The 27,785-nt window shown below is 42.7% G+C and overlaps 1 protein-coding gene across 2 annotated transcripts in view; it reads left to right on the plus strand.

The window, feature by feature from the left end:
• PAK3 (p21 (RAC1) activated kinase 3) overlaps positions 1-27,785 on the plus strand; it is a 289,242-nt gene that overhangs the window by 63,144 nt on the left and 198,313 nt on the right. The window lies entirely within an intron of this gene.

The following is a 27,785-nucleotide window of genomic DNA, read 5'->3' on the forward strand; positions in this document are numbered from 1 at the left end:
TTTTGTCTGAGTGTTACACTGTTTTGCCCCCACCCCCCGCCTCTCTGGGCCATGTGCTACTTGGGCTCCTTTGCCTGTTACCATTTAGTTTGTTGTAGGCGTCTCTCACTTACCCCAGCTGTCTTACCTTCCCCTTCCTCAAAGCCTCAAGAGGTTTCCAATGAAGACTTTCTGTAATATTCCACAGAACACAATCTTCCCATATCCAGAAAGGAGGGTGGGTGCCTGGTGGTCTGGCCCCTTTGTCTTTACAAGTACCGAGCACATCCCATGTCTGGCCCTGTTCCAGTCAAGCGGGGATACTACAGTGGACAAATAGTTAAAAAAAAAAACAAAAAAACCTGCCCTCCAGAACTTCTCTTCTGCAGTGTCCTTGCCTCAAATGTACACCCTTAATCTAAGAGGGAGATAATATCAGACAAACCTGGATTGAAGGAAATGCTACAAAATAATTGGCATGGATTTGTCAGACTGTCAAGGTCATGAGAGACAAAGACTGAGAACTGTCACAGATCAGAGGAAGCTAAGGAGACAAGGCAGCAAATACAACATGAGGTCCTGGATTGGGTCCTGGAGTAGAAAAAGGACATTAGTGCACAATCTGGGACAATTTGAATAAGGTCCCTACATTAGTTAATACAATCGTATCAATATTAATTTCCAGCTTTCAATACTTTTACCCTTATTATGTAAGGTGTTAATATTAGGGGAAGCTGGGGGAAGGGTATATGGCAATGCTCTGTGCTGTGTTTACTTTTCCTGGAGAGTCTAAAATTATGTCAGTCAGTTCTTTTTTTTTAAATGAGGTACACATAATAAAATGCACAAATCTTAGTGTACAGCCTGATCAATTTTGACATGTGTATACACTCATCAAACCATCAACCATCAAATTGTAGGCAGTTTGAAAGTAAGTCGGCAGGCACACAGAAATGATAAATGCTGAAAGGATTGGACAGGGCCTTGACAATATCTGCTGTACTTCCTGAATCTCAGTTTCCTCATCTATAATGAGACCCAATAATAATGTGTCTCAAAGAATCTGAATGGGAGTCTGCTTTTGAAGTTTTATAGAAATGTAAGCTATAAATATTCAGTTTTGTGATAGAAGCTACAAAAGAAATAAAAATATAACTCTGTCCTCCAGAGGAAAAAAATTTCAATGAAATTATTTTAAAATAATAAGTTAAAAATATCCCTGCCTTTTGGGATGGGAGGAGTGAGGGAATGAGAAAGAGAGGGAGAGAGCAGGGAAGAAGGGTGAGGGAGAGGGAGAATACAAATAAAATAATTGGGAATTATATAGTATATTAGAAGGTGACAGATAAGGAAGAGGAGAAGGGCAGTATTAAAATAGGATGGTCATGGAAGGTCTCACTGAGAAGATGACATTTGAATAAGAGAAGAGAGGAAGCAAGAGTGCCCCTTCTCCCACCCCAAAAAGTATACCAAGTCAGAGGGAATGGCAGGTGCAAAGGCCCTATGGCCTGGCCAGTTTAAGGAACAGTAGGAAGTCCAGTGTCGTTAGAGCAGTGCGAGCAAGATCAGTTTGCCTCACTCTATGGTCTTCGAGATAACAGTAAGGGACTGTCCACAGTAGAAGGATCAGGTAAGTCAAACAACAGACACCAAATAGAGGGCCTGCTCTTGTCCCCTATTTCCAGTGGAGTCACAGATGACAGAAGCATGGAGGCAAGGAAAGAGCAGGGGAGCAAAATTGCTGAAGTCTAGAAGCCCTGTGCAATTTCTGGTAAAGAAACAAATGATTATTAATCACCACAGCAAGTAAGTCTCCTGTGCTTTATTCCTCTCTGATCATTGATCTCTGATTAAGCTGAGTATGGCGTTGATACCAAAGCCTGAGATGTCGTCATGATTTCACCTGAATGAGAAGTGTAATTGGTAGATAGACTGCTGGGCTGAGTTTCCTTGGGCTAATACGTAGACCTGATGAAAAGCCCAGAACATCTCTCTGGTTTGTTTGTTATAAAAAGTCCTCGGATCATTCCGTTCACATCCTTTGGATGTTTGGGGACTGGTAATGCTTGTACTGAACATAGACAACAAGGCCACATGGGAAACAGCCCCCTGGCCTGATATGTGTACTTGCAAAAGGCAGGTTGAGCACCAGAGTGGTTTCCTGGAGGCTCCTCAACCAGCACCCATAGCCCAGGATGTTTCCTTCTCTTACTCTCCAAAAGCACAAATCCACACAGGGAAAGCCAGCCTACTGCATGGGAGGCATGAGGACACATGTTTTTGGAGCATCTCAACCCATCCAGAGGTCCACACAAGCACTCTGGCCTTGTCCTTATGGTGGTATAAAGATTGGATGAGAAGATTTAATGGATGGTATTCAGGAAAGTGTAAAATATTACATATGTGTAAGGTATTACTATTAGTTATTTACCACAGTGGGTGAGGGGGGCCATGTAGACAAAGGAGAAGACCTACAACCACAATATTCTCTGCCTCCCTACTTGTCTAGTGTTACAGAGAAGGCCACTATCCTCTTTTTAGAAACAGCAGCTAACATTTTGAGCACTTAACTGTGTTCCAGGCACTATAGTGATCGCCTTGCATGCACTGGGTACTATTTCTCTCTCCATTTTAGAGTTGGGTAACTGAGACCCAGAGATGTTAATGAACTTCTCAAGGTTACACAGTAAGTGGTTAGACCAGGATTTACATGCAGGAGACTGGCTCTAGGATTCTGTATCCTTATCTCTGTGCAAAAGTACCTTTTAAATAGCACATGCGAGACACACATGCCCTGAAATGGCAGATGGGGGTCTCCAAGAGGGAGGTGAGGATGCCAACTTGCTCTTTGGGCTCCACATACAGGGATGGCTGTAGAAGGATACCCTGAAGCAAGTGGACCATTCCAGCTTGCTGGGGGGCCGCAGCGAGCACTCGGATGCTTGAGGAGGTGCTGTGGGGATATCTGGCTTCCCAACATTAAAATATGGGCTGGGGACAAGAGCAACAGACCAACTCTGAATTGTAGAAATACCCAGAGTAGCAATCACCAACTTTACCTTGTCCTTGTGTCTGTGAGGAAACTAGAGACCCAGAGCAGTGCTGAGACTTGCCCAAGGTCACACTGCTCACTAGAGCCAGCAGCTACAAACAGTCCCTCTCTTTGTGCTTCCAGTTCAGCCCTTTCCTCCCACTGCCCCTCCACTAGTCCCTCAGATTCCACCAGAGAGAAGCCATCTGCTTGTGAGGGAAGCTGTCTGGACAGCCGTTCTCAGTGTGGCCCAGGGACCTGCAGCAGCCACATCACCTGGGAGCCTGTTAGAAGTGCAAATTCTTGGGTCTTACCCTGGACTTGCTGGGGCTGGGGCCCAGCAATAGGTGCCTTAACAAGCCCTCTTGTCACTCTGGGGCATGCTCAAGTTTGACAACCCCAGGGTGGAAAGGCAAAGCACCGAGTGCTGCAGATACACCCACGTGCATTCGGCTCACCAGCTCGCAGGGTCCGGAGGGACAGTCTTCACAGGGAAGGAAGGCAAAAGGACTGCAGCTCTAGAGTGCCACCTGCATAGCACTGTCACCTTCCTACACATGACAGTGAGGGACAGACACACACAGACTGAGAGGGAGCGTCTAGTCAGTACTTGTTCACCCGCATGCACAGCGGAGATAATGTAGTTTTGCCAAATCAGCAGCTCCCCAGAAACGTGCCAGCTGCTCTGCTTCACACCACAGAGTGTATCCCTGCCATTGGGAAGCTGCCACACAAGATCACAGAACCTCTGGGTTGGGAAGTCCTTCAGAGATTACCTAGCCCATTGCCTACCTCTACTGCATCCCTGGGGACGTACCTGACTGGCACTCTTTTGCCCTCAGCATTCCAGCTCCCCAGTGATAGTGAGGTCCATTTCCTGTAAGAGGGTGGAGGTGGGGAGGCAGAAGCAACACGTGTACAGGTAACTACAATGATAAAAAGTAGTATAAGTGCTAGAGCGAAGCTGTGAGAACACTGAGCCGAGAGGAGTGAATTCAGCACTGGGAAGTCAGGGGAGGCTTCATGGAGGAGGTGCTGTTTCAGCTGGACAAGATTTCAGCAGACAGAGATGGTGGAGTAGGAAGAAGGGTTGGCCCCATATGTGCATGAACACAAATACAGAGGCATGGAAATGCAGGACAAATTCTACAGAGCATATTTCAGCAGGCTAGGTAAACAAGGCAGGCTCCGGAGACAGACTCTCAAGACTGCTTGGCTTTAAACCCTGATACCACACCGTCCTAGCTGCCTGACCTCGGGCCAGTTATTTAACATCTCTTGACCTCCATTTCCCAACCTGGAAAATTAGAGTAATATATGTCATGAGGCTATGGGAAGGAGTAAATGAGACAGCAGTATGAAGTAGCTAGTGCAGTGGCTGGCACATAGTGTGCACTGCAAAACAGTTTTGGCTGCCTTGCTGCACATGTAACAGTAAATGAGATGGTTTGCCTGGAGCACCGGGTGTAGGACTGGGAGTAGTGGAGGTAATCTTTGGTACCGGCTTGTGGAGATGGCTTTGTATGCCAGACCAAGGATTTGGGGCTTTATTCTGAAAGCATGGGAGATGTGTACTTGGGGGATGGATTGGAGAAGGAGAGGCTACTGGTTCCGAACTATGGCAGTGGCAAAAAAACTGAAAGGTGTAGGGCTAGAGTTAGATTCAGAATGAGGATATTTGAGTTAGTCGGTATCTCAACTCCACTATTACATATGACCTGAGTAAGTATATATGTTTTAAAAGGTATAAATATGTAAAATGTATATATGTACATGTATACTATATTTAATATACAGATTAAGTAACGAGTGAATGGATATTTGAGTTAGTGTGTGCCTGAACTCCATTGTCACATATAACCTGAGTTTAGGCTAACAGAGCCTGAAATGTGTAAGTGTGTGTGTGTGTGTGTGTAAGCTAAGCAGGTATATTTAAAAATGTATAAATGTGTAAAATGTATGTATGTATATACTATATTTAATATGCAGATTAACTAGAGAATGAAAATTAACAGTTCATGAGAATATTAACCAATTTTTCATTTCTAACGTGAAAGACAGTCCCTTTATTAACTTGAATTCAGCCATGTGAAATATCATATTCTATGAAAACATTTCCCAAAGCTGGCCTTTTTGTAAGAAAATTTGAGATATGTGCAATTCACACATACTTGATAGATTTAAGCACATTCTGCCTTACTGGCAGGGACCAAAAGTCTGTAATAAGACAAGGAGTTCTCTGATGAAAGAGATGATTGGAAGTAGTGATGACAGGGCAGACAGGGTCCTAATTAAGGAATTTTCTAACTGTTATCCAAGCGTACAAATGCCCTTCATTTGGACTTTAGTGATAACTGGAGTATTCTTTAGTTCTCAGTCAGGATGAGCACAATTCAAAATGTTCTTGAGTCCTGGGCCAGAGGGAATGATCTCATTTGGCACTTCTTGAGTTGCTGCAAGGAGGAAAGACACTAAGCGTTCACAAGTATTTTGTCATCGACTAACTGCAAAGATGCATCTGTTAAAGCAATCCATCTGAGTCGGCTAGTTCTCTTGAATATTAAAGAATGTCAATACATACTACAGACAAGTCAGTTTTTAGGCCTTTACAAAGCAGCTTTGAAGCCAAATGATCCTTTTTCTACCTTTACCTTTCTTCCAGAAATATTCACAAGCACATACAAATATGGGCTCAGTCTCCTCTGTTAGAGCCTTTTCGAATAAAGCTGACTTTCTTGGGCTGCAGTGCAACAGATGTTGGGGGAGGTGGGGAAGGGTGGGGGTTGGTGGCGGCAGTGCTGTTCCTGGGCTGGGGAGACTGTTCTGCATCCAGCAGACTAAGTGCCATGAGCTCTTGGTCAGCTCCCCTTTGTCTGCTAATGGATGGCAACAGAACAGATCCACTAAAGCAGTTAAACTGACCAGTTAGTTTGACCCAAATTCTTTCATGAGATGCAAAAAGCCTGCCTGGCTCAGGGGATTAGCTTTAGTTTTTCAATTGCTCCCCATCTGCCCATTACCTTCTTGTCCACTATAGCCCCAGATTGCTACATCTGCTACCTCAGGCACTTGCTTTCCAAGCCAAGATAATTCGAGAACAGTCTAGTGATGAGAAGGCAATTGTCGAACTCCCAAGTTTGCGGCCAGCCCAAAGACAAATTGGCCCTCACCTTAAGGTGATCGCTGCATCCCTGGTGTCCTTTTCCATCTGGCCTTGCTCTTCTGCATTTCGAGGTGACATGGCTAACTTGTGAGAGGTAGTTTGTGGAGAACAGAGCACAGAGCATATACCATTCAAGGCTTCATTTTTCATAAAGAAAGGGGGACTGTGCTGAGTAGCTGAAGGGGAAATAGCAAGATGGAAAAATAAATGCTTTGTTTCCATTTGAGACATGGCAACAGAATACAGTGAGGAAAGGCCCAGGGAACCTCACAGGCAGTTAGTGATGTCAGAACTCAGATGAAAGGAGACATGGAGCGGACAAATTATATTCAGGGCTTACTCTACTGACATGAGTTCCGGCCCCTGTGATATACAGGGCTCTCCGAGAAAGCCTATACACAGAGGCTCTTAGCCCTGGCCACATATTAGAATCTCCTGGAGAAACTGAAAATGTATATACGTGGGCCCATCCCTCAGAGGGTCTTAACTGGTGTGAGGTTAGGGCCAAAGCATTGATACTTTTTAAAAGCTCTCCAGATAGAAAACAAAACTGCCATAAAAAACATCATTGAGACAGTTGGTTACATTTGAATATGTACTATTTTTTTAGATAATATTATTGTATCTGGGTTAACATTTCTGAACTTGATAACTGTATTGTGATTATATAAGAGGCTGTCCTTGTTCTTAGGAAATGCATGCTGAAGTATTTAGGGGAGGAAGGACATGTCTGCAATTTATTCAGGTGGATTAGGAGTAAAAAAAACATGCGGAAACATAGAGCAGGAGGAATAAAGCAAATAGGGCAACATGCTAACATTGGGTGAATCAGGTGAGGGCTTACCCTGCTGACAAGGGTTTTTTGTATTATTCTTAGGACTCTTCTGTTAGTTCCAAATTGTTTTGAAATAAAAAATTTCTAAAAAACTCAACCTCACTGTGCAGGTGAAATAATATACAACCAGATTAGGAAACTGTTGGATTCAGAAAAACAGAGGAAATGGGGACCTAGTATATATAGGTGACAGTGAAAGTCTTTCTGAGCCACTGTTGTACACCAGTGCTTCCTCCCACTTTAGTGCTCATACAAATCTCCTGGAGATCTGATTAAACTCAGTTTCTGATTCAAAAACTCTACAGTGGGGCCTGATATTCTGCATTTTTAATAGACTCTCCAGTGATGCCAGTGGTCCATGGGCCACAGTTGCCATAGCAAAGTTCTAGGACTGAATTCCCTGGCCATATCAGCTAGTCAATCAACAAGCATTTGGGAACCACCTCCTCTGAACTCAGCACTGTAGGCAAAATTTGCTAACTGAAATAGGGTGGGCATACAGAACTCCATGGGTTGCAGCCCATCATGTTGACCCCTTGATCATGGCAGCTCTCTGTGAACCACATGATCTGGCCCTGTGAGAGTCAGTCTGATCCACAGAGCAGAACACAGTACCCAGAGCAAGCATAAACAGAGACTTGCTGCAGTGGAAGGGGCTGTGAAGCAGTCTCTTCAAAAGCAAGCCCATGATATGGGTCGCAGGGAAAGTTTAGCCTCTCCTGATGGGTGGCAGTGGGAGCTGAGCTGAGGCTCTTGCAGAGAGCAACATAGTTCTGGTGAGGTGTCGGGGTATAGGCTGCCCAAGCCCAGCTACCTCCTCTTGAGAGGGGACTCCTTTATTAGAAACAGATTTCCAGATAGGATTCCCATTTTGTGCTGATTGAGGCATGCTTCGAGTTCGTTGCTTCTGCTGTGTAAGAGGAGCCAGAATGGCTCTCTCCTGGTGGGAGCATATGGAGAACAGCCCCTGCCTCCATGAGAATTTTCCAGGCCTCCCCGCTCTCCTTCACGTTCACTCCCTTCCCCTCTGCTGCATGCTGTGATCATGTTTTCCATGCACTGAATTAGAGGCTAGCCTGTCATTTGTATCTCCCTTGTTTACATACAAATCAAGGCCATTGACAAGGATGCACAGAAGGAGGCAGCTGGCCACAGAGAAGGCTCTGAAAGGCAAATGGGCAAAGCACTGAAGTTGGTCAGATATCAGTTTGGATCATAGTTTTGTGATTTAATGGCTGTGCAAACTTGGGTAACTGACTTAACATCTCTGAGCTTTACATTCCTCATCTGTAAAATGGGACTGATAAAAGCATTAAATTCATAGGGTTGCAAGCATTAAATGAGCAAGTGCTCAATAAATGGAAGGTAGTCATTCATTTAATGCATATTTACTGAGTTTCTTCTCTGTATAGACAAACAGTGGTTTATATCCAGTCCACTTCTGCTTGCTAGGTGTGCCACCTTGGATGAGTTACTTTGTTTTTACCTCTGAGCCTCAGTTCCCTTACTGTTTAGTGGGCTGGCACCAGTCCATAACTCTCAGGATTGCTGTAAGGAATAAATAAGGACAGGCATGTTAAACAAGCATCAGGCACATGGAAAGTATTCAGCCAATGTGAATTATCATAACTGTTGTGGCTACTATTATAATCAGCTCTTCGCTGAGCTCCTTCTTATACTGAGTAGATTTACTTGGCAGTCAAGCACTCTTTAAAATGGTCATTTGTAGTCTTCTCCAGTAGACCCTCTCTGATCTGCATTATCATTTCCTTGAGGGCAGAGGCCATATCCTTTCCATGGTTGTGGTGTCTCCACAGCACCTGGCAAGGAGTAGCTGTTGGGTCCGTGAAGCAGAGCACACTGTGCAGCATGCACAGCTATGAGCCAGCTTCACTGCCTGGGTCTGAGTGTTAACATGTCCACTTGCCTTACTAACTTCATAGCAAGTCCTAGAACTTCCTGAGCCTCCATTCTCTTATCTGTGATATTGGTATGATAATTCCTACCTCTGGGGCCTGCTGTGAGGATTAAGGCGGGACCTGGACTAGGACCTTAATGAAGACTAAGTGTTATGATTGTTATTGTTTGAGAAAGTTCCTGCAGTCAAGGATCACAGGAGCTACTCTGAGAAAGCACGCACACACAGACAAACACACACCATCACCACCACCATGAGTGGGCAGCACGAAGACGACAGGTTACAGGAGAGACACAAATAGGCATTCATTGTCTATGAGCGGCTCTTTGTCCCCAGGCTAGGATCACTGTTGGCATAAAATTCTCTCTGGGACCATGGTGCTGTGAGCCCCTGCGTTCTTTTTCATACTGATGTAAAATGCATGTGACATGCAATGAAACATTTTGAAGTGATCAACTCAGTGGCATTTACTACATTCACAGTGTCGTGATACCGTGCCTCCCTGAGTTCTTTAGAATTGATGACCCCCTCTGTGCTGGCTGTATCCAGAGAAAGGCAGGGCTCATTTGCATCTATCACTCCTGTCACCATTCTGTACCTCTCCCCACCCCCACTTTGTTCTGCCTTCCCCATTTGTCCATTGCTCCATTTCTCTCTATCCCTCTGCTCTTTGGGGCAATGGGGGTAAGTGTCCCTGACTGACACACGTTTATGAATGGGGAGGGGGGGTGTTGACCCACCAGAAAGATTCTGGGTCCCAACGGTGGCACTGGCAAAGTGCAGGTTGGGTCTGGTGAAGCCACTCTTGCCATGGCTGAAAGCAGGTACAGCACAGTGGCAGCTGCCCATTGTTGCTTTGCCTTCTGGTGGCCCCAAGGGAACAGACACCGTGAAAGGGATTATTATCAATTATTGCCTCAGAGAGTTTCAGTCCCATTTGTTACTGTGTCTTCCATCTTTGGGTCCTTGGACATTATGAATAAATTTGCTCTGTATCAAAGCATCTATTACAAAATAACCTTGGCTGGCATGCCCCCTCACAAAGACCTACTTCTGAGCAAGAGCCACATCTTGAGTTTTTTTTAAATCAAGAAGAATAGTTTGTGCATACTGAATTCCTCCTTGTGCCAAGCACTGCTAAAAGCTCCACAGGAGTTATCTCAGGGAAGAGTTTTTACAGTGACTCTAGGAGGTGGGCATTGTTGCTTTCTGCTTTTTGTAGATGAAGCAACTGAGACACAGAGCTACTCAGGACTGGTCTAAGCCACACAATGAGTAAGTAACAAAACCCATATTTGTTGGTTGAACAGAAAAAAAATGTGTCACAACCATATATACAGTAGCTTCCCTTATTCACTGCCCAGCTTTTGGTTCTGCTTCATGAGCTTCTCAGCTTTATGACTTTGGACAAGTCACCTAACCCCTCTGAAACTGTTTCATCATCTATATAATTGAGGTAATTCTCTGGTCTTACTTCCCTCAGATTTGTGAATATAAGATAGAACACCATATAGGAGAGTTTCTGCAAACTGTAAAGTGCGATGCCAAAATCAGGAGTTGATATCATGGACAATGGCTTCAACTAGAGCTCCATGCATGCTCTATATGTAAATCAGATCCTGGGAGAGTCATTTCCATTTCTGCTCTTTGCGGTTGTGTGAACTTTTAAGCACTAGTCAACTGCTCTGAACTCCTACCTGTGTCTTTCATCAGGTGTAGCTGGAAATCTTCAGGCTTTGGTACAGAAAGGGATTAAATAAACCCAGTGAAAGCCTTCTAAGTTGCCTCCACCCTATTCCACTTTTGCAAAATCACAGCCTACCTGCCATGGGTTGTGGTGCAGGTTAATTTGAGATGATATATCTGAAAATGCCTTGCATGGCGCCAGTGCCTGCTTTCTGCTGGGTGCTCAAAAGATGGTGACTCCTTTTGTGATCTGGGTTGTTTGTTATTCTTGGGAGGAGGGCAGAAGGAAGAAAGGGAGGGAGGCAGCTGCAGGGGCAGGTGGTTTAGGCGGTTGGTACGGCTTTACCATAGGGCTTGCCAGTTTCTGATTCCTTGAAATGAAGGCATGATTTTGAAACACAGCTGCCTCTTATTCAACAGGAGTGGTTTATACACAGGGCTGTGTATGACATTCCATGTGGGTTATTTATGTTTCCCAGAAATGTCGGGAAGGAGTGAAGGGATGAAGCCTAGTTAAAGGCCTATCTGTTCCGCCACTGGTCACCCTTCCCCTCTCTGGCATGCAAACGATTCAGCAGCAAAGCAAGCAAGAGTCTCTGAGCAAAAAATAACTTTTATTATCCCTCAGTGTAGAGGTGAAGGGCAGGGGAGCAGAAATCCTAGGGAAGCAGTCTTCTAAGGCCTGTGTGAAATTGTTTAAAAATTATTAGACTTATTTAGAAATGCTAAGGGCGGCAATTGTGCAGTGCCATCGGTGAAATAATACACAAGCACACAAAGAACGCTAAGCAATGTGCTGCTCTGGCCTCTTCCTCTCTGCAGAGTGAGCTAGAGTTACAGCCTGGGTCTGAATACCCCTAGCCATCCTGTGTACGTGCAAATACATGCAGGCCTGGAGCACCCCCACTGGGGATTTTGCTCTTTGTACTAGGAGGGGATCTTGTGCCATACATTTCTCTGCAGCTTGGCTTTTGCACTTAGGAGTGCATCACAGACCTCCCAAGCACATCAGTAGTTACAAATCTGGCTCATTCTTTCAAATGGCTGCATGATAGTCCATAGTAAGCATATACCAGGATTTATTCAGCCATTCATCTATTAGCAAGCATGCAGATTGTTTAGAACTTTGCAGTCATTACCCTGAAAGGGGACAGTCATTCATCTGGCTATATTTACCAGTGTAGATGGGAAGATCTCTGGGTCAGAGGGTTTTAATTTAGCTATAGCAAGATTGCTTGGCTAGTAGTCATAAATAGCATTCTGGTTTTCTCCTTTTATTATCAAAAAGTTTATTGTTTATCTGTTAAGCAGAATTCACTTGCTCTCTCAGTAATCTCTGTAGTACCCCATAGTAAAGAGTATGAATTGAAAAGGACTTTTGGAAAAAGTGGGCAGGCATCCAAAGACATTATCTTCTCTTCTGTGGCATCCCAGAAAGGGGTGGATTATAATTGATCAAACTGGACCAAATTCTCCTGATGACTTCCATCACTGATCTGGTCCAGTTTTTCTCTGGCCTTTTTAAGCCATGATCACCCAGGTCCAACCTTGAGAAGCAAAGAGAAAATACAGTTTGCTGGCAGCAAACATGTTCTGGGTTCTCCCTCAAATAAAGATTCCTTTGCAAGAATACAAAGGGACTGGAGAGGCTGGAATAGGAAGATGGGCACAAGTTATAGAAAATGAGGAATATCGATCTGCTTTACTAATTTCCTTTGCAAAAGTATTACTGAATAGTGCTGTTAAATATCAAGGACATGATGGAGACACGGGTGTTTACTGTGAAGTTCTTTCAAACTTGTGTAACAAAATGTTAAAAGACAGTTACATGTGGTTTGATTTAGAAAAATTCTGGTCACATACCATTTTCCAGACATATACGATCTGTGTCAAAACACTTTGCCATGTACATGATACCTAATGCTTTAAAACACTTTAACAATCTAATTCTACCCTTCTAGCAGACTTGCATGACAGGAATCACTCTGCTCATTTGACAACAGAGAGAATTAGGCCTGGACTTGTCCAAAGTCACATAGATAATTGGCTACAAGATTGAGCCTTGAATTTGGGATCCCCTGTCCAGTGTTCATTACACCTGGGGAGGAGGGATGTAACATATGGTCTTAATTCCACTTCTCATTAGGCCTTTGCTTGAATCTCATTTGGCCTACCCCAATTTCTCTATTTCTCCAGGTATATAGATCCATGCTTCTTTCCATGGTTGATTTAACACCGATTGAGCACCAGTAATGTGCTAGGTGCTCTAGAGACCATTGAATTAAATCTGGTTGCTACCCAGTAGCTCCCAATCTTAATTTGTTGAGCCCATTCTCAAATAGTTACGGCTCTTTGCAGATGGTACAGGCTATGAAAACATTTCTCTCTACACTTGTTTCTCACCATTTTTCCTTAGGACCCCCATGGGAATTTCTTGTTGTTAGACAGGAATATCTGGTAACTGATCTCTGAGTAGTCCTGAAAAAAGAGCTCCTTATTTTACCCAACTTGCTCTTCAAGATGAAATTTTCCCTTCCAGAATAATAAAGAAACACCACTTTTCTCTTCTGAGGGGTCAGAAGTGCAGTGCACCCAACATAGAATGGTTCGAGACACATTGGAATGGTCTCTCTGACTTTAAATATTTTCCTAATCAGCTGAAATGTCCTTCTTACAGATATAACCCAACTCCTTCCTCACCCTCCCGTCCTGTCAGTTATCATGCTGGGTTGACCCTGCTGTATGTATGTCCTTTGGAATGTTTCGAACATCTGTCCTTTTTCTAACCATTCTTACTGCCACTGGCCTTGTCACCTTAAACAGTTACACAAAGTCCCAGCATATCTTCCTACTTAGTATCATCTCTTCCAGTCCACCCTACTTTCTGTTGGCAAAATTATATTTCTAAAACACCCTTCTAGTTGTGTCATACCCCTGGTCAAAAACCATAGCTGGCTTTCCATTGCCTGGAATAGTAGTTTTCAAAGTCCAATTTGTTCTTTCTGTTTCCAATTAGCAGAGCTTCCCTCCTTGCAAGGGCTTCAAGGAGCACAATATAAAAGATTACTGGTCTACTCATGAGGTTCAAACTCTTAGCTTCGCATTCAAGACTTCATTGACCTGCCGCTAACATGCTTTTCCTGTCAGATGTCCAGTCTCCCCTAAAGGAGCCCTTGCTCCAAGTTTGGTCTCTGCTCTCTGTCTTCCTCACACAGCAGAGGCATTTCCCACTCTCTACTGTTGCACATGTCGTACCTTGAGCCTAAAATGCCCACTGCTGTTCTCTCTTCTTGTCTGAATTGATTTACCATCCAAAGAGCAGCTCTCGTCCTATTTACTTTAGAAACCTGTCCTGGCTACCTCGTTTCATAGGAACTGGCTTCCTGGGGCTATGATGACTTTATCTTCCAAACAAAAAAATGGAGACAGAAGCTGTTCAGCAAAGAGATTTCTATAGCCTGTTTTTATATATTCCTTCTAGATAAAGAAGCATTACAATGTGATCATTAAATATGGGGCCAACGTTCCCTGGGTTTATGTCCTGGCTCTGCTACTTGTTAGCCATGTGGCTGTACTTACCATGCCTCAAGTCCCTCATCTGTAAAGTGGGGACAATAATGGTACTCATCTCAAAGGCTTGTGTGCGGTTTAAATTGTATTTGGCACTTAGTGAGCCATTGTTAAGTGTTAGCTGTTAGAGATAGCTCATGCAGAAGGTGATGAAGGTCAGAGGTAAGGCTGAGGCAGCAGAGTCTCTATTGAAGGCAGAATTGTTGAGAGATGTAAAGGTAGGGAATTATGTACAGAGTAAGATAAGGAGACTAGAACACAACCAGTGGAGGGTGAAACAGGTTGCTCCAACACCAGGTGGGGAAGGAGGTGCCCTGAGAGGTGGTTCCTCCAAGGCCCTAATTGGCAAGGCTCAATTCCCAATGAGCCTGTGTTCAATATTCAGATTTATCAATCATGAGTACCTTAGCAAAATTCTTTTTGCAGTGAACTGGGAGCTAAGAGAATATTCATTTGGACTTGGGCCATAAGACAGAATGTGTTGGAGGATTGAATACAGAGCACAGGGCCCTGTCAGGAAGGAGCCTCTGGCATCAGGTGGAGGTACTGTGCCAGGCATAGCATAAACTCTAAGTGTTAGCTGGTATCGTTAAGAGGGCACTAGCTGCCTGGGGCAGGGAGAAGCAGTGCCAGGGTAACTGAATGGAGACGTGGAAAAGCCAAAAGAGAAACTTTGATAGTTTTCCTACTTAAAAGTGTATATGTATGCTAGAGTGCAAAGGGAGAGGTCCCAGGATCCAAATTGGTTTTGTTACCAGGGAGATAATTAACTGAATTCTTTCAGAGAATAACCATTAATCCAGATAGAGTGGAGTTTCACAGATAGGATTGCCATTCAGTGAATGCTTTGGGGGCCTTACTCATCTTGTGTGCACATCATTAGTTCTTGTTCAGTAGTGGTTGTTCAAAATACAGTGAAGGGAGGGAGGATTATAAGATGTCCTGACTCTGCTATTTGTTAGCTATGGGAACTCTACTTAACATGCTTTAAGTCTGTCATCTGTAAAATGGGGACAATAATAGTGCTCATCTCAAAGGGTTATGTGAGGATTACGTGTATCATGCTCCTAGCACAGTACTTCTGCCCCAGGGACTCTTGGAAATAAATAGGGGTTTCTGACCTGTTACTTCTATTCTGAAATTGGTGTTCCTTTGTGATTCACAATGCTAAATAGTGAAACTCAGTAATGATAGTAGTCCCTGCTTTTGGCTGGAAATGAATATGAGTTTGGCATGGGGAAGAAGAGAGGTTCAACCTGGATTTATTTTTACCTCATGGGAGTGAGATAAGAGTAATATGGCTTCAATCCATTCATTTGATGTACATCTAATGAGATCCAAGTCTGCTGTTCACTCTAGATAAGAAGCAAGGCAATAAGAGCTAAAAGCCAGTTCAGTCATATAAAATCAATACATATTTATTAAACACCTACTTTGAACAAAATAAGTAAATGTTCAGCACCCACTCTGTGTAAACAGAAGAAGTTATGAATGGCTTCCTATTCTAGGGAGCTTATAATCTAGGTGAGGACTCAAGTCTAATATACCTGAAGCAATAATGAATAACACAAGTCAGATTAAAATTCAATCCAGCAAACATTTGTTAAGGACTTTCTATGTGCTATGCATTATAGATTTAATAATTATTAATAAGCACAAATAGGTGATATCAGCAAGATGGTGGGCTAGGAAGCTCCAGGCCCTCATGGAAACATCCAATAAACAACTAAACTGGACTAAAATGACTTACCCCAGAAGCCAATCAAAGATCAATAACAACCAAGCAAACGCCCAAGCAAGAAAAAGCTACATTCAAAATGGTAGGAAATTGCACAGCATTTTACTCACCCTTGCCTCACCCCCTCCCCTATGTAGTGCACCATGGTCAGGAGGAATCAGCCCAATTCCTGGTTCTCTCCCTTGGAACAGAAGGAGCAGACCTTGTTTGCAACATTCTGGCCTATATGTGTGCTACCTGAGGAGGTAGTTTCTGTCTCACCTGACTCAGAGCTCAGATGGGTAGTGGTGTCATAGTCTGGAACTCAGGCTGCAAGCTATGGAGGCAGTAGTGGGTAATGTAGCACATGAAAATTGCAGGAGAGTTGTAGAACTGTGGATGCCTAGGAATAAGAGATTATTAGCAGAGGAATAAAATAGAAAAGCTAAGGCCCCAAGAAGAAACAGGGGTGAGGCTCTGGGAAATTAAGACCTTTAAAAGTAGCTAGAGGAAATAAAAAAAGAACCATACATACATAAGGCCAGACACATGCAGGCCCAGGAAAGAGCAGAGAAGAACTTCAAAGCCTTCACTCTGTACTGATTCCAAGGCTCAGGGGCCTGCTAATTAGTGAAGGTCTTCCATGCTAGTTGGCAGAGACTGGAAAGGTTGTTGCCTTTTCAAATGCCCAATTTTCAAAAAAAGATCATACAAAGACACAGGGAAACTAGGCCTGTTAAAAGGAACAAAATACATCTCCAGAAACTGTCAAAGAACTAAAGAACTAAAGAAAATAAAGTGCTATTGACTAAATTGTGTGCCCCTGCCCCAATTCATTTATTGAAGTTTTAACCCTCAAAATATATTTGGAGATGGGGCCTTTGGGAGGTAATTAGGGTTAGATGAGGTCATGTAGGTGGGGTTCTTATGATGGGATTAGGGCCTTTGTAAGAAGAGACACCAGAAAACTTGCTCATGCTTTCTCTCTCTCTCTGCCATGTATGGACATCTGCAAGCCAAGAAGACAGTTCTCACCAGAACCCAACTGTGCTGTCACAATGATCTTAGACTTTCAGACTCCAGAAATATGAGAAAATAAATTTCTGTTGTTTAAAGCGACTGAGTCTATGGTATTTTATTATGGCAACACAAGCAAGCTAGAACATCATGAAAACAATATATGAACAAAATTAGAATATCAAGAGAAACATAGAAATTATGAAACAATCAAAGAGAAATCCTGAAGAAATCAAAGCAAAAAAATAAATGAAAAAGTAACTGGATGACTTCAAACACAGAGTCAAACAGGCAGAAGAAAGGATCAGCACACTTGAAGACAGATCATTTGAAGTCATTGAATCTGAGGAGCAAAAAGAAAAAATAAATAAACTGAGCAGAGCCTAAGGCACTTATGGACTACCATTATTAAGACCAGTATACATGTTATGGGAGCCCCAGACAGAGAAATGAGAAAACTGTAGAGATTATTTGAATAAATAATGGCTAAAAAGCATCCAAAATATGAGGAAAGACATAGATATACAAATCCAAGAGGCTAAATAAACTCTAAGTTGGATAAACCCAAAAGATCCTCATGAAGGCACATTATAATCAAACAGTCAAAAGAGAATGACACAGAGAATCTTGAAAGCAGCAAGAGAAAAGTGACTTGTCATATATAAGGAATCCCCATAAGAAATCAGCAGTTTTCTCAGCAGAAACCTCATAGGTCAAAAGATAGTGGGGTGATATATTTAAAGTGCTGAATAAAAATACCATCAACTGACAATTATCTACCCAGCAAAACTGTCCCTCAAAAATGCGGGATATATTAAGACATGCTTAAGACAAGCAAAAGCTTGAAATATCATTTGTACTGATCACTGTTTTGAAATTACATGTGTTATGAGACTCGCGGCTAAAACTTGTTTAATGGGATAGTTGATTTCTGTGATAATGTGATAGTTGATTTCTTTGATAATCCTAATATTTAATTTTATATATTTTGAAACATTGTTCTGAGAGATATCCATAGTTTTCATCAGATTGCCATGGGGTCCATAGCACAAAAATGGTTAAGAGACCCCACATTGCATTTGCAATAATTTCTCATTCTAGAAAGTAAGGAGTAACCTATTTCCTTTTGGCCACCATATTGACATTTTTCATCCAGAAATTTGCCTAAGCTTGTAAATGGATCAGTGCTCTTGAAGACTATTAAAATGGGGTTGCAGGGAAAAAAGGAACATTATGTGAGCTGGTTTTCAGCCAAGTCTGTTTCTTTAGGGTACCAGATCTCTGGGTGCAAGATAATCCATTTATTGCTCTACTTGTAGCTAGTGCTTGTGTTATTTGCAGGAACAGTGAGAAATTGAGATTTGGGTTGCTCACAGGACTGTATTTAACCATTCTTCTTCCCTGGACGCCCCTGTGAATAATATACTTGGTAGATCAAATGAAGATAATGCAGAACAAGGGAAGACAGCCCAGTGCTGAGCCCAGGCTGTGCAGGTACTCACAGATACTTGTTAGAAAAGAAAGGCATGGAGGACATGTACATTTCATCTGGGGACGGGGGGCAAGCTTGCTTCATTTCCCCTTCTCCTGATTACTGAAGTGGAGGGAGGGAGGATTGGCTCAGTTGTCAAGGAAATGAAGTAGTTTGGTTCAGCTCCCTGGCAACTCAGGCCCAAATGAGGTAGTTACTTAATGAGCCAGATCTTCCTCCTTGTCCGTATCTTAAAGGGCTCTTCATGGACTCATTGCCAGCTTCTGTCTTCCATGCTCATGTACTTGTCTTCTTTTCCTTCATTACTAACACACAGGAAGGTAGACACACATCAGTGAATGACTCACACTGAGGATTTGAGACATGCTATATGTGCTTACATAGTCCCATTGCGTCTTGATTTATTATCACCAGTATTAGGTATACTGACCCTGAAACATCCCGGTTCTATATAGTGAGAGCTCCACACCCTCATGGCCTCCGTCCGCACACACAGGGCCCACATATATACAGTATTCCTGGCCGCAGACCCTTACACAGTTCTGTCACATGTAGCTGTGAAGAGCTAAATCTTCACACCATCACCTACTGTGAGAGGCACTATTTGTTCAAGCACACATGTCTGCGGGGAATACACATTCCCAGTGTGCCATGCCCCACCTTCTCCTCCCCTTTCTCCCATACCTAGAGACCCAGACACACACACAAGAATTCATGACACACAGGCCTAAGGGTGAGGGTGGAGGACCCTTACCTCATAGCACTGCACTCACCTGCAAAGGCCCCGTACTGGCCTGTACTCACTTTACTGTTGCTGCTGACATACTGAAAAGTAATTCTTCCCAGCTTGTTTCTAATTTTTAGGGACACCTGAGCTGGCAAAGGAGGCACTCGGGTAGGCGCCCTCGGTAAGACGTTTCTCAGTATGTGGGAATGCAACTTTGTTGGCTAAGCTATCTAGCTAAATAGTTCCAGGATACACTGGGATGTCTGCCACCCACGCCTTTTAAAGAAGTTTCCCCGACACCAAATTAGCCATTTGAAAATTGAGCGTAAGTGATTCCCATTTGGCTAATTGCTTTTAGGGAGTCTGTCAAAACCCCTCACTACTCCAGCCCACACTGTTAGAAATTCCAAAATAACACTGTGTTGGGGCAGTGGCTGGGGAACAGCTACAGCACGTGGGACAGAGACAACCTTGTACGGTGGCTTGGGCCCTGTGGGCATGCCTACAGTGGGGATGGGGAGCTTATGGGGCTTCCCAAGGTGGCAGTGAGGAGAAGCTGACCCGATGTTGCCAACCTCTTGGTTTGAACACAAGCTGAGTGCTGAGAAATGTTGGACTCAGTGCCCAGTGGAGAACGAGAGGCCCTGATCTGTTTGCACCACCTTAGACCATGACTACCAGAACTTCAGGACAGAGGATTCACTGAAGCAGGCCAGGAGAGGATTCATAGATTCACAGCTCTTCTCTGGAGTTACAAAGCTTACCTAGATCTTTTCTCTCCACCCTCTCAAGTAAGGGCTGTGCCACGGATTTGTTTTGCTATGAATAAGCAGGTCAGTGAAGCTGCTGGCTGGAATCATATTGTGTTTGTTATATATTGCTATGTAACAAATCACCCAAAGACTTAGTGGTTTCACACAACACACATTATTTATCATCTCTGTGTTTCTGTGGGTTGGGAGTCCAGGCACAGCTTAGCTGGGTCTCTAACAAAGCTGGCGTCAAGGCCTTGGCCAGGGGTATATTCATGTCACCACTCAACTGGGGAAAGGCCCACTTTTAAGCTTATTCATGTGGTTGTTGGAAGGATTCAGTTCCTTGCAGGTTGTTGGGCTGAGGGTCTCAGCTCTTTGCTGGCCACTGGCCACTGGCCACCTTCAGTTCTGTGCCATGTGGCCTCTCCAATGTGACAGTTACTTCACCAGTGAGTCCCAGCCAAAAAGGCAAGGGAGAGAGAGTGCCAGCATGATGGATTAACAGTTCTTTGTAACCTAATCACTGAAGTGACTTCTCATTGCTTTTGCCATAGACGTTCCTTAGAAGCAAGTCACTAGGTTCAGCCCACACCTCATGGCTTTGGATACAGAGGAGGGAGCACTGGGATCCACGTCAGCAGCTGTTGAGCAGGCATAGCATAATGGAAAGAATGTTGGACTGGGAGTCAGGAATCTCGTCTTCTAATTCTGGCTCTGCCATTATCTGGCTGTGGAACCGTGAGCAATTTTCCTTAGTTTCTCTTTCATAGCTTTTCCTTCCCATAGGATGGAGACTAATAATACCTACTATAAGAAGGAAACAAATTAAATAGTATAAAGATACTCTGAGGAACTTTGAGTAAATTTTATGCCTTATTTTGGGGAAGTCCACGCCCTACATTCATTCAGGAGTGTAGATGTAGTTTAAGCTATAGGCTGTGGAGCTGGATGCTAGGGTTCAATATGAGCTGTGACATTAACTATGTGACCTTAATCATTCTAGGCATCCTTTTGCCCATCTGCAAAATGGGACTGATAACACTTAACCTCACAGAGTCATGAGGAATAAATAAAATAATGTCTATTAAACATTTACCAGGGCAGTTAGCACACAAGAAGATCTCGATAAATGTGACATTATTTTGTTCTCATTATTACTGTTATTTCACAGTCGTGTGAGAAGGGTATAATCTCATATACTCTTAAAAACAAATTCCACAATTTCATCCCATAAGCTAGTATCAAGTGTAATTATCCCAGCAGAGCTGGGCACTCTTTCTCTTAATTTCAAGCTCTCATTTCTCCTCCTTGTGCACATGTGTGCATACACGTGCATGCACACACACATGAGCATGCATGCACGCGCACACACACACACACACACACACACAATTCTACTCTAAATTTCCCCTTACGTACTTCATTTCTTTCTGTACTTTATTGTCTTCTTGAGGATGGCAGATGGAGAGTGAAGTGGAAGAATAGCCTATTTCCTGGAGAATGGTCAAAATAACCTACTCAGAAGGCTAAAATATGCTCTTGCTCTCTCTCTCGACGTGTGTGTGTGTGTGTGTGTGTGTGTGTCGAAAGGAGGGAGACAGAGAGAGGGATGCAGGCAGGTGCAGGGAGAGGGAGAAAAGGGAAAAGGGCCAGCAGGGGTTTTTAAAAAATGATCCTGAGAGGAACTGAAGGTCACCTTCCATAAGCAAGAGACTGTAGCCAAATACTTCAGTGATCACAGTGTCATTGCTTCTCCATCCCCCTTTCCAGCAATGTACAAAATCCAGTCTTTACATAGGCTTCTTCAGCTGATGTTTTAGACAGCGTCTTTATTACTCCATGGATGCTGCTGTTTCCATTCTTTGGTGCTTTCCGATGTCAGGACAATCAGATTACAGTGGGGCCCAAGGGTGGACTTGCTGTCACCAGTCATCTATTTCTTTTCCCAGGACAACCTCTGCAGCTTGCCTGAGATATGCTGCATTCCCTTGAAATTGTCCTTGCCTGCTGTGCCACAACTCTGAATGTAGTAGAAAGAACTCTAGGCTACCAGAGGAGATCTAGGTTCCGATTTCACCTCTGTTGCTAACTAACCATATGACCTTAGACCAGGCTATTCTCTGATCTTTTCAGTGGCAATGGTAATATCTGCCCTGCCAACCCTGAAGTCTTGTTGGGAGGCTCAACCAAGTCATCAGGAATGCATCCAGAAACACACAGAGTTGACCCTTGAGCAATGCAAAGGCTAGGGGCACTGACCCTCAGCACCATTGAAAATCCATATATAACTTTTGACTCTCCAAAATCTAATTACTGATAGCCTACTGTTAACTAATAACACAACATTGATTAACACTTATTTTGTATGTTATATGTATTATATTCTGTGTTCGTAGAACTAAGTAAGCTGGAGAAAAGAAAATGTTTTTTTCAAATTGTCACAAATCTCCAAAATTTTCTCCAATATATTTATGGAAAAAAACTGAGTAAAAAGTGGACCCGCACAGTTCAATCATGTGCTGTTCAAGGGTCAACTGTACAGGGCTATGCTAATGTAGTAGTTGTGGTCAAGGATTCTGCCTCTTGTTTGAACTCCTGTACTCTGCAGGGACTCACCCAAATCTCTAAAGCTCAGTTTATCCGTCATTAAAAAGCCACTGCAGTGCCCAGAGGGAGTTGTAAGCAGTTGGCTGAATTTTCCCAAACCACCTGTTGTTCTTTACTGTGGGTAGTTGAGGCCATGCTGGGAACTGAATGGCACCTGGCATGAGAATGAGATGGAAGCAGTGTGATGTGCCAGCAGGCAGAGGTTGTGGTCACAGTGGTGAGACATTATTAACTAGACGTTTTCTGGCTTTCCTAGAGAGAGGAAAAAAATGTAAAGAAAATGCTTTAAAAATACAATTTTAAGTGCTGGGCAACTGTAAGAGATTATGTTTCAACCTCCTTCACTTCTTCTTTCTCTATGTTGCTAAGTTCTTTCCATGCAGTATCATTCCATCCTCACTTCAACCCTGTGAGGGATGTATTAACTAGATGAGAACATTGAAGTTCTGAGAGAGGTTGTTAGGTAGCTTCTTCAAGATCAAACAGCTTGGAACTGGCAGAGCCTCACTCCAAAGTCATCTTGAGAGGTGAATAACATGAGCCCTGATTTATAGGCCAGGAGACTGAAACAGAGGTATATAAACTCCTCAAAGCCAAGGGGCCCATCAGTGGAGGAGCCAGCACCCAAGCCCAAGCTTAGTATCTGTATGATGTAAAATGTGGAGCTTGGGCCCCTGGTGTGTCACCATCTCCATCAGTTAGTTCATTGGTCTCCAGGTAGCCATGCCTTGAGCACATACTCAGTACATGGGGCTTGCTGAAGGAGGTGGCACTGGACATAGACCACAGTCGGGTGGAGACACATCAAGAACTACATGAGGGTGCTGAGAATTGAGTAGGTAGGTAGGCTTGTGGACCATAGCTGCTTTCTTGCACAGGCCTAAAACAAACCGCTATGTATCAAGGGTCTAAATGTGTTATAGGCTTTTTATAGTTATTACCAAATTTCTTTATAGAAAGCTTGTCTGATTTATAGTTAGCCATGTATAAGAGTGCTCGTAGGACACTTTTGCCAACATTTTGTTCTCTAATTTTAAAAAAATCCTTTTGTTTATTTGATTGGCAAAATTTGTATCTGACTGTTGCTTTGTTTTCATGTATTTTATTACTAGGTAAGGTTGAACACTTTGCACATATTTATTAGCCATTTATAAATTCCTCCTTTAGAAATGGTATATTTTGCCCATTTAACCATTAGAGTCTTAGTATTTTTCTTAACAAATGTGTAAACTCTTTGTATATGAAGGCTATCAATCCTCTGTCATATTTGTGGTGATTGTTTTTTAACTTGCTGATTCCCTGCAAGTGTTTTGAAACTGAGAAGTTATACATTTGTGGTTTGGGTTGTTGTGGATGGCTTTTCAAATCTTCCTACATACCTTGTTTGTTAAAAAACAAAAAACAAAAACCGGTCTTCCCTTGGTATTGTGGCTTTTACCATTCAAGGAAAAGCAAGTATTTCAGTTTTGGGCAGAAGCAGAGTGGATATTGTTTTCCTTTTAAACATAGAGACGCTGCATAACCCTGGTGAGAAATGAAGCCAAGCCCTTCAACTAGCAGACAGTTCAGGCCCACCGTATTCTAGGTACTGGGCCTGGTGTGTAGTAGGTGCTGAGGAAAACTGTTGTAAAATCAAAGCGAGCATGAATCTCCACTCAATAATCATGTAGTATTAGTTTTACCCTCATGTTTGGTCACCTCAGTTATGAAGCACACTACCTTTTCTTTTTCTCTTAAACTCTTCCACTATTTAAAAAAAGAATCTGATTATATCATGAACAAGATGTCTGTAGGTATTCACACATCTTTAACACTCATAATCTCCCTTTCAACAAGGGGTCCACAAGGTGACCTAGGTTTCTCGTGAATATGATGGAGGAGCCTGCAAGTCAAGTCTCTGATGACAGAAAGATCTGAGTTCAAATCCAAGTTCTGCTACTAACCAGCCATTTGGCTATTGGCAAATTATTTGACTTCCCATGCCTTCACTTCCATCTCTGTAAAATAAAGATGGTAGTAACACCTATCTCACAATGTAGAGGTGGTTCTGAGGGTTAAATGAGATGATGGATGCAGAGCATCACTGAATGGTAGCTGTGATTATATAACCATCTCTATCTATATTATTCTATAGCAAGCTATATATTACATAACAATAATGATGTTTGTGTTGGGGGCAGGAGGCAAGGAGGGGGGCAGCCAGGGACTATAGCTTAAAGGGCATTGACATGAAGTCCAGAAACATAGATTCAAGCTCAAACTCTGTTATCAGCTCACTCTTTGACTTTGGAGAAGTGTCTTTCCTTCTTTAGGTCTGGTACTTTGACAGTAAAATGTTCTGCCATCTTTTGGTCCAGGGTACTATCCCACCATTGTTAGAGCAATGGCCCCAACATCCTCATTAAGCATGGAAAAGAACTTTCTGAGGTTAAATATAATGTGGTCTATGGTACTCCATAATGAGCAAGCACTAGGACCAATGGGGTAAACAGCTTTCAGCCCACTAAAAGAGCATTTGAAGTGCAATGCTAAGCACGTACAATCAAAAGCCACTTTGCCTGGGTCAGAATCCTGACTCTGACACTAGCTGTGTGACTGTATTTTAGCCTCTCTGACACTCCTCTTCCTTACCAGTAACATGGGGTAATAATAGCACCTACATGATAGGGTTGTTATAAAGATTAAATAGTTTAATATTTGTGATATGCTTAGATCAGTATCTGACATATATGAAGCACATTGTAAGTATTTATTAAATTACAAAATAGATAAAATTTGGAGCTCTTTAAGAATTGGAAGATGTGTTTTGATATGTAGCAAATTCATTTTCACTTCCAGGATGCCAGTAGAGAATGGTGGTATTAAATACACTCAAGCAACAGACCCATAGACCAGTGGAACAGAATAGAGAGTCCAGATATTAACCCAAGCATATATGGTCAATTAATATATGATAAAGGAACCATGGATACACAATGGGGAAATGACAGCCTCTTCAACAGCTGGTGTTGGCAAAACTGGACAGCTACATATAAGAGAATGAAACTGGATCACTGTCTAACTCCATACACAGAAATAAATTCAAAATGGATCAAAGACCTGAATGTAAGTCATGAAACCATAAAACTCTTAGAAAAAAACATAGGCAAAAATATCTTGAATATAAACATGAACAACTTCTTCATGAACATATCTCCATGGGCAAGGGAAACAAAAGCAAAAATGAACAAGTAGGACTATATCAAACTAAAAAGCTTCTGTATAGCAAAGGACACCATCAGTAGAACAAAAAGGTATCGTACAGTATGGGAGAATATATTCACAAATGATACATTCAATAAGGGGTTGACATCCAAAATACACAAAGAGCTCATGCACCTCAACAAACAAAAAGCAAATAATCCAATTAAGAAATGGGCAGAGGAGCTGAACAGACAGTTCTCCAAAGAAGAAATTCAGATGGCCAACAGGCACATGAAAAGATGCTCCACATCACTGGTCTTCAGAGAAATGCAAATTAAAACCACAATGATATATCACTCACACCAGTAAGGATCGCCACCATCCAAAAGACAAACAACAACAAATGTTGGCAAAGTTGTGGAGAAACAGGAACCCTCCTACACTGCTGGTGAGGATGTAAACTAGTTCAACCATTGTGGAAAGCAGCATGGAGGTTCCTCAAGAAACTCAAAATAGAAATACCATTTGACCCAGGAACTCCACTCCTAGGAATTTACCCTAAGAATGCAGGATCCCAGTTTGAAAAAGACATATGCATTCCTATGTTTATGGCAGCACTATTCACAATAGCCAATAAATGGAAGCAATCTATGTGTCCATCAGTAGATGAATGGATAAAGAAGATGTGGTACATATACACAAGGGAATATTATTCATCCTGAAGAAGAAAACAAATCTTACCATTTGCAACAACATGGATGGAGCTAGAGGGTATTATGCTCAGTGAAATAAACCAGGTGGAGAAAGACAAGTATCAAATGATTTCACACATCTGTGGAGTATAAGAACAAAGAATAAACTGAAGGAACAAAATAGCAGCAGACTCACAGAACCCAAGAATGGACTAACAGTTACCAAAGGGAAGGGACTGGGGAGGATGGGTGGGAAGGGAGGGATAAGGGGAAAAAGGGGATAATGGTTAGCACACATAATGTAGGGAAGAGGGAATAGGGAAGTCAATATAGTACAGAGAAGACAAGTAGTGACTCTTTAGCATCTTACTACACTGATGGACAGTGACTGTAATGGAGTATGTGGTGAGTACTTGATAATGGGGGGAGTCTAGTAACTACAATGTTTATGTAAGTATATATTAATGATACCAAAATAATAAATAATAAATAAATACAGTCAAGCTTCAAAATAGGATTAGACAAGATAGACTTTACCACCCATTCCTGATTAGAAGTTCTGTGACTTGCCTCCCAAGATCACCCAGCTAGTTAGTAGCAAGGAAGACCTAGGATAAACCCAGGTTAAGCCAAAACTTATTAGAGTCTTCTTTTTCCTATGCCACACTCTCATTTAAGCTTGTGTTTCCTTGATGATATTTTAAAATCTAGCCATGAAATTTGGCGGTATGGAGAGCAGACTCAGCCAACTGCCCTTCCCATGCTCACAAAGTAGCAATTACTCTGAAAGCCAGTTTTACTTTGTGACTTCTTGTCAGACCTTGGACAGCCTTGATTGACAAGAGGCTTTTGGCAAAACTGTTTCATTAATGTGCTGGATGTCACTTGCTGATTTATATTCTTCCCATTTGTAAGGAAACTGTTGCTATGAAATGAGACATTATCATGTCATAAAACTGATGCCATCAGTATGTCAGTTTTATGTCTGACCTAGCTGTACCTGCATTTGCAATTTGACTTTAGTCTCTTATTTGGGCAGAAAGTAGCATTCACTTATCCACCCTCTACCACCCACCACTCACTGAGGACTTGAAGTATGCCTCCAGGTAAGGTTGCTCAGTGATGGGCTGAGGGAGAGTCTACTAAAGATTCTCTAAGCTCAGCATACCAGATTGATGCTTTAATAGATGGTGAAGGCAAAGGGTGGTGGGAGAACTGGGGCAGAGATGATTTCTGACTTAGGGAACCAGGCTAGACTGCAGCCCACACAGACATGGCTTCCTGAGTGATGGGGGATGGAGTGTCAGTATACCCAGTCCTGAAAAGGGCTGAACTCCAAACCAGAAAGGCAAGGCAAGCACAAAGGTGAATGAGTTTCTCTAAAGTCACTAAGCCAATGGGGTGCCCTGTGCC

The sequence above is a fragment of the Manis javanica genome, chromosome X (genome assembly GCF_040802235.1).
Source record: "Manis javanica isolate MJ-LG chromosome X, MJ_LKY, whole genome shotgun sequence".
Taxonomy (NCBI): domain Eukaryota; kingdom Metazoa; phylum Chordata; class Mammalia; order Pholidota; family Manidae; genus Manis; species Manis javanica.